Source organism: Poeciliopsis prolifica, unplaced genomic scaffold (genome assembly GCF_027474105.1).
Source record: "Poeciliopsis prolifica strain line A6 unplaced genomic scaffold, Auburn_PproV2 SCAFFOLD046, whole genome shotgun sequence".
NCBI lineage: Eukaryota > Metazoa > Chordata > Actinopteri > Cyprinodontiformes > Poeciliidae > Poeciliopsis > Poeciliopsis prolifica.
The window spans coordinates 313,262-328,208 of record NW_026562421.1 but is presented as its reverse complement, the minus strand read 5'-3'; the positions used below and the strand labels follow the sequence as shown (position 1 = coordinate 328,208).

Genomic DNA, 14,947 nt, shown 5'->3' with positions numbered 1-14,947 from the left:
AGCTTCCTCCTCTCTTCCTGTATGACTCAGTAGAATAAGTTAAAAAAAAAAATCCCACACCTCCCTTCTTCCATTGTTTTGCAGCATTGCTGTGTTTGTATGTACTGGAAGTAGATTCAGACTGCAATGAGATTCTACCAGCTTAATAGACTTGAGAAAAAAATACTACATTCACTGCATAACTTAAAAGAAATTTGACACTCCAAGGAGCTTGTGCTCTTTCCAACACTTCGCCTTCAGTGTGTCAAGATAACGCCGTTCCACTACGCCGTTTAAAACCATTTTTAGGAGGGTTGAACTGAGAAATACCTTGTTAAATACCTTGCTCAGCAGTTCCAGGTAACTGCTACTGCCGCTAGTTTGATGGAGCTGTGTGGGGAAGGAGCGGGGGAGGGGTGATCTGTCAGACAGAAGCTTTGCTGTGAGTCTGCAGCACCAAAATGATTAGTTGGGCTATATGCTCAGGTAGCCAGCTTGCAGGTGACTGTTTAACAGAATGACAGCCCGCAAGAAATAATGTATCTTTTTTGGGACAGATACAACGGTAGTCATTTGAATACTTTCTCTGGAATTTTATTTAAAAAATACTTTTACAAAAACCTTTGGATACCCTCATACCGGTAACCAGCCGATGCCAAACTGAAACTGTGAGTTCTGAGCACCACTGAGATGCCTCTTTGATATTCAAGATTTTACTTCGGCTGTCTCTACGAACAACCATCAAACACACACAACATATGCATGATTTCGTTGACATCCTCAGGTTTTATCTACCTACAGCATCTAACTGACATGCATTAGCAGTGACAGATTTTTGTCTCTATTGCGTTGTAAGCTCATGAATGACACCTCTCTGTTGCATCGTGTTTCAGAAAGATTAAGTCATACATTTAAGCTATTAATACATTCACAAGACATAATTCTGTTGCTTTCATTCATAAACTCTTGCAGTAAGCGTCCTTTATTGCCACAAGCCGCTTACATGTAGCGTCACATTTTAGAAAGAACTTCTTTTGGTAGGGTTTGAAAGAAAAAGCTTCATGAGAACTTTTGTCTGTTGTGCTTTCTTTGCTTTTCCCTTTTCTCATTTGTTGCGTCAAGCGGTAGCATTCAAAGACAGGTGGGGTTGTTTACCTTGACACAGAGCTACTGCACATGTTCAATGCCTCGGGGACCCAGGCAAACGCGCACACACACTACATTTCAGCTTTTCAGACCTTAAGCCGTTGAAGCAGCTAATGCTTTGTACAACCACAAACACTGTAGCCTTGGCAGAATAAACAAAACCAACGTGTCCTTTATCAGGCACGTCAATGTCTACACAAAAGGAATCCATGGAAAATTTACATAGTGGTAAGAAGAACTGGGTGTGTAAGAAAGTGGCAGCGCATATCCGGTATCCCGCCTTCTCCATTTTTTCCCCACATTTTTGATAAAGAATGCAAACTAGATCTAAGCCTGCAGTTCTCAAAATGCAGGTGAATTAAAGCATGTGCCATAATCTGGAAGGATCTGAGCCATTTTCCAGTCCCCTCTGGCACACCTCCACCCAGCTCACGGTTTGTCTCCCTTCCAACCTCCCAAAACAGACGGGAAAGAATGAAGCGAAGCGAAGAAAAGGTTGATGCTGTGTCTGTTATCCAGTAAAATGTAACCTATCCTCTTTGTAAATTTGGAAGAAAAAAAAAACATCCATTACAAGACTAAACACCACGTGGAAAAAAAATGGTCCTAATTTAATGTGATGTTTGCAAAAACAACACCCAAAATACCATGCCTGCTTTGTAATAACATGCAAATTCCCCTCACCTATTCACCCCTGTCAGGTGGAGCATGTTTTCTGAGAAATGTGGGGGTGGACTTGTGGCAGGCAATGAGGTTGGTGCAAATTACCTAATTGTAAACATAATACCTACGAGTTCAGAGACGCCTCCTGCAATGAGGAAAAAATGTTAAAAGTCAGGGGTAATTTAGATTTTCCAATATCTACAAAAATATCTAAAAAAAATATCCAATATGCTTTTACTACACCAACAATGTTCAACAGCATTTTCACCCAAAGTGAATATTAATCCCAAACAGTTGCAGATTAATACAAGATGTTCATTCATTTCATTCATGTATAAACCTGCCTGGTCCCTTGTTTTCTCACTTTTCTCACTCCTCCCTTTTTTACCTCATGCCTCCCTTTACAGTCAGATGTTACAGAGCAGTCATTTTTAATCAGCATCTTTATGGACAATACAGGAATTTTAAGCCTTATGCCAGAAAAAGCCTGGGCTGTCACACGCTGGATAATTGCCTCTGATGCCCAGATTCATTCTTCCCTTCCTCGCTCCAGAAATGACAATGCTCTTGACTGACATTGCAGCTGATGTGGGAGAATGTCGAGAATTCAGATTTTGTGTTTGGCCCTGCATGATATCGCATCACATCATTTATCCTGCACTAATTATTTGATTTGAAAGTTTCTCAAAGACACTGCTGTCATGTTTCCCATTTCATTTATGATGACAGGGGAAGAATAATGTGTCCGTGTGGGCGAGCTCCCACTGTTCCAATGACTACATGCAGTTTCCTTTTGATAGCAAAAGGCCAGTAGGAAGTAAGAGTGATGGAAAAACAACATCCAACTTCAACAATGACAGACCCAACTTGAGAGTTTAAAAACTTTGGTATAATTAGTCATGACAAGGCATTTAACAATATTTCCAGGTCACAAGAGAAGGCCATTCAAGGTGTTTGTATACCAAAACAAGACAAGAATTTAGTGATACGTCTTGAAAAACTAAGTACATTTTTTATTATTTTCACAAAAGATTAACAGTGTCTCAACTGATTATGTTTTCAGGTTGCCACAAAAGTTTAACCCTGAAAAAAGTCACTAGAATTGTCCCTAGTCACATTTTTTAAAGTTGCTAGAGGGTTCTGAAAAGTTGCTAAATATCGAGACAATGTCACTAACTTGTCAAACTGTCTTCTGATCCTGACCACAAGTCATCTTCACACTGGGTCATGCCTCTCATTGCACTTTCAAAATTTGTCTGGAGGTGAGGTAATGCTTAGAAAAGACTGTAGATATTAGCATTTGCAGTGGTTCCAAGACTGTTTCACTGTGTAAGGTATATTTTGTCTTTGAACTATTAGAATAGACAGCTATAGTTGTTTTCATAGAGAGGCATTCAAGTATTTAATGGTTTTAGCTAGTGGGGGTCAGTTGAGGTCTGCACCCTTCACAAATACCGGGCGTACACCGTAGTTTTTATTAATAGTAGAAAAGCACTAAATATTCTGCTGCTGTCAAATTATTATTTTTTCTAGGAATACTACATTATTGAGTGAGAAAAATATCATATTTCTTAACTTTTTGTTTAGTCTGGCTTTCTGCAAAGGAGACAGGGAGTACATCTTGTTCTATGAATCAAACAAATAGAGAAAACTGTTGCTAGCAGTGTAACGGAAAAGTCTTGCCATTTTGAAACTACTTTAGCATGTCTATGTGCCAAGATTCAAACTTAAGTCACTTATCTCAGTGCTTTCAGGGCTCAAACTAATAGAATAAACATACTTCCCCAGACGAAGTTATCACTTCACAAAAACTAAAAGTAATCCAGCAGCTTAATATTGCAAGAACTTGTGACATGAAATTTTGCAGCACCACCAGTAATGGCCATTTTCTTGATTTGAATTGACAGGACAAGCCTCAAAAAGCACTTTTGGGAAGAGAGGGTTCCACATTATTTTTAAGCCTTAAAACCTTGACTATGATGTGTAAATCTACATTAAAACTGAGGTTAAACGAAGTAACTGTACATTTTCACAGACTCTCTCTGCATTATGACAAGCTGCGCTCCTTCCTAAGTACCTTCCATCCTTTTTCTCTCACTGGCTTCTGTGTGTGGATCAGAATCATGTATTCATGCATACACATTAATGTTATCCCAAAGGAAAATTCATTTCCCCTGGCCTGGACACAATAAATCACGTTGGGCCAAAGTAAAGAGTCTGGAGTTGCAGAGACTGGCGGCAGTAGCCTTAGTCAGAACTTTTTTTCATCCAACATTAATCCAAGTACTTTCACAAGTTGAACTGAAATCCAAGTCAGAAAACATGGACATGTTTTTGAAATCATAAACGCAAGTATGAAAGAAGAAGTCAACTCATTCTGTTTAAATGTTTGACTTTAAGCCTTTGTCGACACTTCTGGGAAACAAGTTTCCGCAATGAGCCACATTCCATGTTTTGAAGCTGAATGAGTTTCATGGTCTTTCATCATCAATTTATCCCTCTTTACTTTGGTCTACAACTGTGGAAAAACTTAATCAAGAGGATGTGTGTGCACAAGAGACAGAACAAGATACTGTAGTGAAGAAATGAGAGCAGAAAGCTTTTCCAGACAGAGTTTTCTGTTTGCCATCTAACACTGATGAATTCAGAGGGCCTTGTTTTCCCCTTCCTCTTTCCTTTCTTCCCATCTCCTCTCTCGGTCAAAGCTACATATGACTTCAGGCTTCTACTTCTCAGTGAAAGAACATTTCCATCCAGATAAACTGACAGCTCACCAAAAACATGGTACCGTCAAACCACTTGCTTCTGATTTCTAGTTAGAGAAGATTTCTATGCAGTGATAGCTGACCAAAAATCTGGTATCATTGAAGCACGAACAAGTACACTGAGCAATAGAGCACCCTGAAAGGAACCTTAATAAAAAATAACCCTGCAAGTCAAATTTAAAAAAAATTAAAACAATAAGAACAAAATGCATTAATATCTGTGAATTTTTTTCAGTATCGGAGACATACCAACCGTCCATTTAAACTGGTAGAGTATGATGAGAGGATTATGCAGATAAGGGGCCGTATTATGTGTTTTCCAGCAACATCAATAATTTTATAGCATATTCAAGAAGGTAGCTATGTTACCTTCATTTGTTATAAAATGATATGTACATTAAATATGATCAAAATAATTTGACTTAACACCTAGATACTGGACATCCATCTCATTGAGAAACTCCTTCTCTTTCTGAAACTTCACCTTCAGCAAGTCATCACTCAACTATTAACCCTTTAACAACACTTTTTAACCAGCATTAAACTGAGAAGTAGCTCCTATAATGAGCTCATGTGATGCGCAGATGTTTGCCAATTGCTGTGGGCTAGTCTGATGGAGCCGAGTGAGGAAGTAGCACAGAGGGCTGCTCTTTGAGGCGGAAACTCAAAGCTCAGTAGCTTGGAAACAGCCGTTCTGAGGAGGAGCTGCACCTCAAAGGCGGCGCTTGACCCACCCAGACATTTTGCACAGCTGAATGGTTAAGGGAAATTTAAGGATTTCTCAAACATGCATGAAAGGATCAATGCCCGGTATGTTTTTGTTGAGGAAATAACATTATACCATGATACTGCCCCTTTAATACCATATGGTACTTCTGGAGGGGACTCAGAGACTCACAACTCAGCTTGGATAATCTGTTGACAAGACAGCTTTCAATTGTGCTATCCACAAATCTGACCTTTATGAAAGAGTGTGAACAGGGAAGCTGTTCTTAAAAGAAAATTATAGGAAGTCACATTTGCAGTTTGCCACAAGCCATGCAGGGAACACAGCAGACCTATAAAAAATGGAAATTTAAGACCAATGCTGACCTTTCACAGCCTTCAAGTAAAACACTATGTGTGGTGGAAAACTAACACTGCACATCATTCTGCACGCCATCCCCATCGTGAAATATTGTGGCTGGAGCCCCAAGCTTTCGGGATGATTTTCATCAAGTCCATTGAAGCTGAAAGGTGTTGATAGGGAGATGGATGATGTAAACACTGGACAGTCCTGGAACAAAACTGGAAGAGTCATCTTCACTAGAAGGACCCAATCAGAGTCAATAGCCACAACTGAATGGTTTGGATAGAAACATATTCATCTGCCGCAATGTCCCAAGTAAGAATATTTTGTAAACCTTGAAAATGACTGATGACAGATTCCCATCAACCAATCTAAATCTTGAGCTATGTTGCATAGAAAATGGGCAAGTCCTTGTCCTTTTACAGAGGAGGGAGAAACAAATCAAAAGACGGATCAGATCTGCAATGAAACATGGTTGTACACGACTAAATGCAAGTGAGAAAGAAAAATAAAACAATGAGTGAATTAAATTATACATTTACATAGTACTTTTTCAATGTTGAAGTACGTTGATTTGTGGTTGCAAAGTGGCAAAATGTGAAAAAGCTCAAGATGTGAGTGTTTTCATAAATCTGTAAATCTGTGTTAATATACTGACCTAGAGGATTCCACAATCATAGGGTAAAGAAAACAACACATTAGGCAATTCCCTAAACAACATTATAAAATGCTTCAAATAGCTGGTGGTAATGGCCATAATAGCCCCCTTTGAGTTGAAAAAGGTTCTTACTCCAACTGAGCTGCGGTTTACATAGTAGAGAAAAAAAAAGTTGTTGTTGGCTGGGCTCCTTTATGGCACATGAGTTGACTAGACAAGCAATGTCTGCACCCCTTTTCCAGCAGTAACCATGGTGACAGTAGCAGGCAGGGGCATCCTCATCACCAGGGGGCAGTATGGGCAATGCTATATAGTTGTCTGCACTGCCAACCCTCTGTCTTGCGTACCTCACACACGGACTGTACACAGTCACGCAAAAAACTACACATGTGCCACACTGTCCAAGCAAATCCGAATGAAAATGGACACAAACCCACTCAGTCAAGCACGAATTCCACACATGCACACTGTCATCTGCTCCTGACAGATGCCCCTTGGCGCTCAACAAAAGCCCCCTCCCACTCTGCCTCTCTCCCGCTCCCTTTTGTTGCTCACTTATTGTTGAATTTCCACCAAACAAAAATGCACATCCTCCCATGACACCAGCAAATTGATTATTTATGGTGCCAGGAGAACTGACTTATAACTGACTTGTATTCAACTGTGCGTGAAAGGCGAAGATGCTTGAGACAATGGATTCAATCTCTTAAATGAAAAGAGAGCAAAGTGTATTTACATAAGAATTTAAGGTTCTTTTTCCTTCTCTTTTTCACCGATTACCTGCTTGTGCTGTACTGGACAAGCCTGGGAGCAGTTTTAGGACTGTGAGATGACTTCACGAGGGAATGCAGAATGAGATCAGGAAACAGGCGGCCGCCTGACAGGGTCTGGAGAAAAAAAAAGAAATCACACAAGCCCTCATCCTCATGTTTGCAGAGGTGAGAGCCAGGCTTGCAGCCAGCGTGAAGATCGGTGACAAACAAACAACCAGACTTGTTATTCTGCAGGTCTCCGTGCCAGGATTCCTGCCCTTATCGCTGGCATCGAGTAATTTTGTTACACATGGTAAATATAGGAAGGCTTGTGACAGCAGACATCAGATAAAAGCTGAAAGTGCCTGGGCAGCGAAATGCGGAGATGGGACTGAATGCCTAAACAGGCTGTTATGTGAAGGAGAGAGACTGATGATTGTGGCAGGCAGATTGAGGTACTAAAGAACGGTAGAGGAGACGGATCCCGTCCCATGGAAATGTGTCATGAAGGCAGTGCTATTAACATCTTAATAAAAGGCTTGCCAGGCCCTGGAGAGCCCTCCTGAGTAGACTGCCTCCTTCTTTCCACACAGGGGCCCTAAAGCCGCTTTTTGCTGCATATCAACGAGGAAACATTTAGGTTGTGCCAGTCCTGCATTGTGAGGGTGTTAGACTTCCCAAAGGAGTAGCCTAAATGCCCATCCACAAACATGCTCCACTAAATTCCTTTATTCCCCCTTTCATTTACTGTTCATTTCTCCATCTGTTGGATTTAGTAGCCATACAAAAGCCTTTGTTTCAGCAAGCTGGCAGGCCTTTGGGACACCAGAGTGCACTCTGGGGTTCAGCACTAACTTGCTGCCATCAATAGATAGAGCAGGATCTGGACCAGCCACAGCAGCACCAGGCAGAGAAAGGACCGTTAACCATCCTCTGATGAATCTTGAAGCTGGCTGCTGCCTGTCTGTCTGTGTTGACACACAGGCTGCTTTCTTCTCCCAGCCTGACAAGGATGAGGAGACAATTTCTCCTTACAGAATTCCTACTGACTCCTACATGAGTTTGTTCCAAGCGTGATGGCATACCAGGGTTTTTTAATGTGCTCCTATCGTTTAACCTGCCTATAATGAGACAAGAATCCAAGAGTGATATAGTTTTCTCTGTCTTTTGGGGGATTAAGTAGCTGCAGCCGCTCCCCCACCTGTTGCTGCGCCCTGCGGTTGATGAGTCACAAAAAGGAGCCTTCTGAACATTTCCTTTGCTTTTTGCTCGAGAAAAAAAAAACAATTCAGCTGTTTCAGCACGAGTAACTCTGCACTGCCCCTCCCACACCTATTGCTTTGCTTTGTTTAGCAGACTGAAGGGATACTAGTACGTATTCCTCTAACTTTCTCTTTTTCCGATGCGTTTCTTGTGTTTATAAGAAAAATAAAGTCAACCGTCTGATGCTGTGCACTGCTTAAACAAGTGCACTTGAAAACCACAACTTAATTTGATGAAGTTTTATTCTTTGAATTCAAACTACGTGTTAAATCAAACTGACAAACATAATATCTGAATGTTAACAAAATATGTCTTATTAGTTTTACAGCAGTAGAAATTGTTTTTGCAATTTTATCAAGTTCCACATCTTTGTAAAAACGTTGCGTTTTATCTCAAACTTGTAACAACATGAGAATCTTTTTGGTCCCTGAAGAGAAAATACTTTTCATTTTCCAAGGATAAATATGTATCGAAAAAAGATATTTGAGAAATTGAAACTTTATTTCTCCCTTCATTTACAGAAAGATGAAATTCACTCCTTTTGAAAACAAAAAGGACTTTCTACATCTAGATTCTATTGTTCATCTTTTTTTTTGTCCCATCATAACTCTGCTTAAACAAATGCCAAAAAGACTCATCTCATCGTTTTTCAGGCCCTCTAGACTCCCTTGAATTTTAGCAGGACTTTTTAGTTTTAAAACAGTCTAGTTTAGACAGATATACTTACAGATCATAACAAAAACATAAATAGTGAAAAGTGTCACAAAACACAACATGTGATTTCAGTTCACGGCTCCATGGCAGGAAGTAGCCCAGGGACAGTAAGAACTTCCACTTTAGTCGTGGCATTTTCTTTTTCAACTGCCTAACGTTTTTCAAAAAGTCCCCAGCCTCACTGTGTATCATGAAAGAATGAAATGCAGAGTGGCATTGATTTCTGCACTCTGTGCCATGTGTTGCTCATACTGGGCAAGCTGCTACTTAACAATGTAGTGGCCTGTAGTCATCAATTTAAAACTGTTTCAACGATTGGATAAGTCGGTGAAGCCTGCACACGCAGCTACTGAAGATGATGAAAATGGCACAGGCAGCATGACAAAACCATTAAATGTGACCCTGTGGTGTTTTCCAACATCTGTTACTGTATGAAAATTATTAAAGCTGAAGAACAAATCTATGGTATATGTATGTTGACAGCATGAGGGGTTCATCTTCCTAGAGGATTAGCAACCAAATCAGAGACCCTTTAGCACAAAGTGGGTATGAGCTGATAAGATTCTGTTGTGTAAAGCAGAAAACAAACCAGATAAATGTTCCTCCAAGTACAGAAACTTTGAACCATGTAAATTAAACAATTTCTCTCAGTTTAGCACTCTGAATAAACTCTAAAGAAAACACTGGTTCCATTAACAGCTTTATTCACCATTTGTAAAAATATAACACTGAGCCAACTTTCCATGGTAAAACTTTCACACCAAAGAGTGCCATTAAAACCACTTTGCAGTGGTAAAATGTGGAGCGTTCGCTGCTAATATCAGATTTGTGTGCTACTGATTATTGAGGCTGGTAAAGATGCAAATCCTCCCAATGCATCCACCAGCAGATTGTTAACTGCATTTCTATAATATGTTGCAAAATTTTATTAGAAATATTTTTGCATTGCTGTTTAAAATGAAAGACATTAGATAATGTAATTGCCAAATTACACTATTTTGTTAAATCTCAAAATGAAATGATGAAGTGGAGGAGTTGTGGAAAAAACAGTTTGCAATTGCGTTGTTTTCATGAAATGAGAAACTCAATTAAAATCACATGTAAAAAAGTTTGCTCACACAATAAAACATACCACACTATGACCCTCCTACTACTTTACGTTGTCTTCTTCATGCGATGCAAAAAAAGAGTTTCCATTGAAATTCTTTGAAATAAATTAATTTCTGTCTGTCCAAAAAAAAAAAAAAAAAAAAAAAACACCTCATCCTGGCGCTAAAAGGTTTTATTGATAAATAAGTAATTTCAAAATTGCCTTGTTTACAATTCATTTTCGAAATGTTAAATTGTGTAATATGGTTAATGGGAATGCAGCTTGCTAAAAACCAGCACCCGGCAGCAGCAGACAAGATTCTTATCCCTCAGGTTAAATTATGTGCAACAACTATAGAAAAATGGAAAATAAAATACAGATTTCAACATAAAAAGGCAGTATTTAGCTATAAATATTTGAAGCTAGCACACTGATTCCTATTTCAAGTAGGTTACTGGATCAGTGTTTTGTCTATCAATAGGACTGTTATGACAACAACATAAGCATGTTTTATTGGAATCAACTATTTCAGGGACTATCTCCAAATTAAGACAAAAACAGGAGAGATTTTAGTGATACTGTCACAATGAACAGTCCAACATGAAGCACTAAGCTATGATGAGGAAAGAAATTATTTGTGATCTTTTGCTTTTTTTCTAAAAACTGAACTAAGCCTCCACTCCAGCTGCTCTCCATTTGTCCACTGTCACCTACAGACCCAGATCTGCATTTATGTCGAGTCTCGTGCTTACGCTCACCAAAGTGCAGATCGCAGACACAAACATGTACGTAACGAGGCTGAATGAGCAGAGCGTGTGTGGGTCAAGGAGATTGAGATCTCAGTTGTGACAGCTGGACAGTCGAGAGGTTCAGATAAACAGCCTGCAGAGAGCCAAGACGGGAGGCCAATGGCATTAAAACAAACACTTTGGTATTTGCACACTCCACCAGATAGAGAAAAGAAGGACCTATATCTATCAGCGAAAGAGTCACTGAAGCCACAAAAGCTTCATTATGTGCATGTTTGCGTGCATGTGGAAGCAAATAGACAGTTGGGTCGGTGGGGGTTGTTGCAAATGATGATTGGGGGTTTGGGAAAAATCGGGTCTGCGTTCAGAATACAAAACCGCTGAACACATTTGCAGCATTCACTCATTAAGAAATAGGTCAAGGATTCTGCTCGCATGCATAGCAACTTGTCAAAATCTCTCAAGCTGAACTGTGGCAAGCCTCTCTGCCTTAAGGGGGGGAATCCGTGGAGGAGAGAGCACTCTGGTCTGCCAATGCAGACCCCAGTGCTGTGTCATAGCACACAGAAAATAAGTGTGCACAATTGGACACAAAGTCCAATTGTAGAATGTAAACGAGCACAACTCATTGCTCTTCATCAACAGAGGACGCTCTTGAGCCAGTGGAGTTTGTCGCAGATGCTGATGGATGCTGATAGTGGCAGTGGTAGCTGAGGATTATGACAGTCTTCAGAAAGTCTGCAGTACATTAGGGAAGCACTTGCTATTACAGCAGTAAAGGTCACTTTTCAAAATGAAGTAACAGTGATTAGAAAGACATTTTAGGGGTGAAGACCAGCTCCATCCTGCCCAGACTTTTATCTATCTATAAATAAAGTCATCACTCTGCATTTTAAGCAAGCAAGATGGAATATTTTCCAAAAGGAAAACTGGATAGACTTGTGCAAACTGCTTTATTGGACACATAATAAACTAATGATTCGTTATTACAGCTTCTTGCAACAACTTTGGAAAACAAGCCCAGTCTGAGTAATTTCTACCCAGCTCGGTAAGGTTAACCTTATTGATCGTATCAACGTGTGATGTTGAGGTTCACGAAAGGCAATCTCGGATAGAAAGACTTCAAAGGCACTGCTTTCAAAAAAGAGAATTATTTAGAAAGGAGAACAAACCTTCTGCTCTTCTTTAGGTTGGTTCATTAAACCTGTCAACAATAACACAAACGCCTAAAAGTCAAGGTAAATTTGAGTGACTGAAGCTTAGTGAGGATCAATAACTGCCCAAAAAAAAAATCCAAGTGTAAAGCAAAATGATTTAAGAGTTACTGAAAAGCTCAGCTGGTCTGGGAGAGCAACAACACATAGAGCCTGCTTCTTTTTCATTATTAGATTGGAGTTAATTAGGTGAGCATAATCAGCATGTTATAATCTAAGCAATTGTGTGAGCTAGTTTGTTCTTCTAAAGGGAGCCGTATGATACCCCCTCCCTAGCTAGCGGTTGCTTTGGGGAGGGGAGACGCAAGGCTGTGTCCCTTTGAGATGGATATTAAAATAATTGTGTGCGGGGGGTCATGCTTCAGAGGCTCCAAAAATGTGATTTTGCCAAGAAGGAACTGGTTTTGATTGCAAGGGCAGAGGGATTAATATGCTACCCATCAGCCGCGGCAGATGTAAGTCATTTTCATGCAAATGCGAGGCAATTTTCTACTTAAGACAACATTTATTTTCTTTGGAGTGACTGTCATGGGCGCTCACCAGGACACTGGGAGTCTGACAGAGAATTAAGATTTGTAGGTGCATCGGCTGAATTGGACAGATGAGGTCTGGAGCCGTCTATGGAGCTCTATGCTGATGACAGTAAAGGGCAATAATGTAATAACACAACTGACAGAGGTCTAATAATGTGAACTAGATTAGTGATCCAGCCTTGGATTTTCTGATATTCATGAGTCGGAAAATAATTTTTGTCTCAGATTCAAGGTTCACTTGTTGCAAGGAAGCAGGTCTAAGTCAACAGAGTAAGTTAAAATTGTCATCTGAATGGACTTTGAGTCTAATTTACTTCATGCAAATGAAGTCAATGAGTCCGGTCAATGAGTCAGAATCACATGACTGCAGAATTGTGATAACTGTGAGCAAAAGGGAGTAAAATCTTCGAAGACTGATCAGGGAAACACATCCTGAAAGAATTTAAGAGCGGAGAATCCTGAAGACCTGAATTCTCGTCTCAGTAGAAAAAGTTGTAAAGAAATTAGGATTTTCATGTATCTTGGCACGCTCTCCACCAGTTTTTCACACTGCTGCTGGGTTCAGGTGATGACACAATCTGTTTCTCATCAAGTATAATCAGGTGTTTGAATTAAAATGGAACTTTTTTCATAAATAAAAGAGCGTTTACATTTTTGTACTAAAACTGTGGTGATTGTTATGAATGAAGTGGAAAGCTAGGTTTTTTGGGGGTTGAGGGGTTAAACATAGAACATAAAAGACAGCAAGGCAAAGATGCAAACACTCTGGTCAATGCAGGTTACTGCTCTGCTGTAAAGGTTTGATTCATAATAAGACTATGTGAGATGACGGTTTGTTTGGGCGTCAGTGTGAGCTGTGGCACCGACACAATGTAAAACAGGCTGCCACCTTATCAAAGCCTGCAGCCAGAGATGATAAATGTCTCTTCCCGGTTGTCTCTACGCAGTGTCGGAAATGAGCTCTCCTGCAGTGTCGAGAGGGGCTGTTTTGTGGCACTCAGTGTGAGATTCCAGCAAATAAAAATTCCCACTAAGGCAGATTTATCCGAAACAACTGAGGTGATCACTCACCTCTTCATTTTTAAACTGGATCTCCTGGTTCTGTGGCAGTTGTTGATGCGCTCCACTCACATCCACGGAAAGAAGAGGGGGAAAAACGACTCCAAATGCGCTCAGAACAAGGTTGTAAGGGAAATCACAAATGCAGTGTTAGTTGTTTCAGTCCCTTTAATGCAGGGGAGCCTCTCTGCAGGAAGGACCTGTTAAGAGGTGGCGTCATTCATTCAAAGTGGACACCTTGGACGTAGCAGCTGATTGCGAATGCAGCGCGTAAACTTCACAGCAGAGCCGGGGCGTCAGCATCTGAACTGACCTCCGGTAACTTCAGCGGACCGTGTCAGTGCGGCAGCGTTGCATTCCTTCGGGTTCCGCAGTCAACCTTCCTCCGGTGCGGCTCTACGGTGCGAGCCTCCAAGCCGCAGCCAGGCTCGCCATCACCCGCCGGTAGAAGAAGAAATGTGTTAGCGTCGGTGCAGACCCGCAGCGTGGTTTCCTCACAAGGCTCTGCCGGACTCACACACACAGACTGGCGGCTCCATCAGAGTACAGCGTTGTGTTGTAGCTGCGTGTTGGCGTGCGTGTGTATGCGTGTGTGCTGCTTTTGGCACAGAGCGCGCCTAAACCCAGCCCACTCACACTCCAGCTCATTACGGCGTTAACTGTTTCCGCCCAGAATTACACATTTTGTACATAATTTGGAGACTTTGATCAATATATGCAGAAAATAAATCAGAATTATCTCCTTGAAATGAACGCTTTACTAAACACAGATAAATATATATTTTTAGATTCACTAGTTAAGATTTAATTTGATAAGATGTGAAACATTTTTCAAAGTTTTCCTTTATTGTTTAGCAGACATAAAAATACATTCGGACTCAGCTCCAGTGTACTAACATTTAGATTGCAGGGACAGCAACTCTCCCACTGACACTTTTTGCATTTTTTTTCTGGATTTTTCTTTTACCTGACCAAAGCGATATAACATGGAAACAGTTCTACAGTAGTTCTAGCACATTAAAAAATGAAAACGTCTTACCCATCAGTTGACTTTGTCTTCACAGCACACAGTCCCCAGTCAGTGACAGGTTCCCTTATTCTACTTTGTATTAGAATACTGCCATCTATAGGTCAAAATTTGAATCTCTCGATCTCCCTTTCTCTCTTTATCTCTGTCTCTCGCCACACGTACATTGCTCATGTCCAGTTTTGTGTTCTTGTTTCCTTTCTCTTTTGGACCTAAATCATCTGTGTCCTCAAATTTATGCTGAAACGGGCTGGTTTTCAGGTAAC

The 14,947-nt window shown here is 40.5% G+C and overlaps 1 protein-coding gene across 3 annotated transcripts in view; it reads right to left on the bottom strand.

Annotated features, from left to right (window-relative positions):
- Positions 1 to 14,217, bottom strand: part of plxna2 (plexin A2) — a 200,909-nt gene extending 186,692 nt beyond the window's left edge. The window contains exons 1-2 of one of the 3 annotated variants that reach the window (XM_055056717.1): positions 13,667 to 14,217; positions 7,061 to 7,167 (exon numbers count right to left, since the gene is read on the bottom strand). The gene's annotated coding sequence lies outside the window, so the exon portion shown is untranslated. Of the gene's footprint in view, positions 1 to 7,060; positions 7,271 to 13,666 lie in introns of those variants that run through there. The other 2 variants (XM_055056716.1, XM_055056718.1) reach the window with 2 other exon arrangements.
- Positions 14,218 to 14,947: the final 730 nt, after the last annotated feature.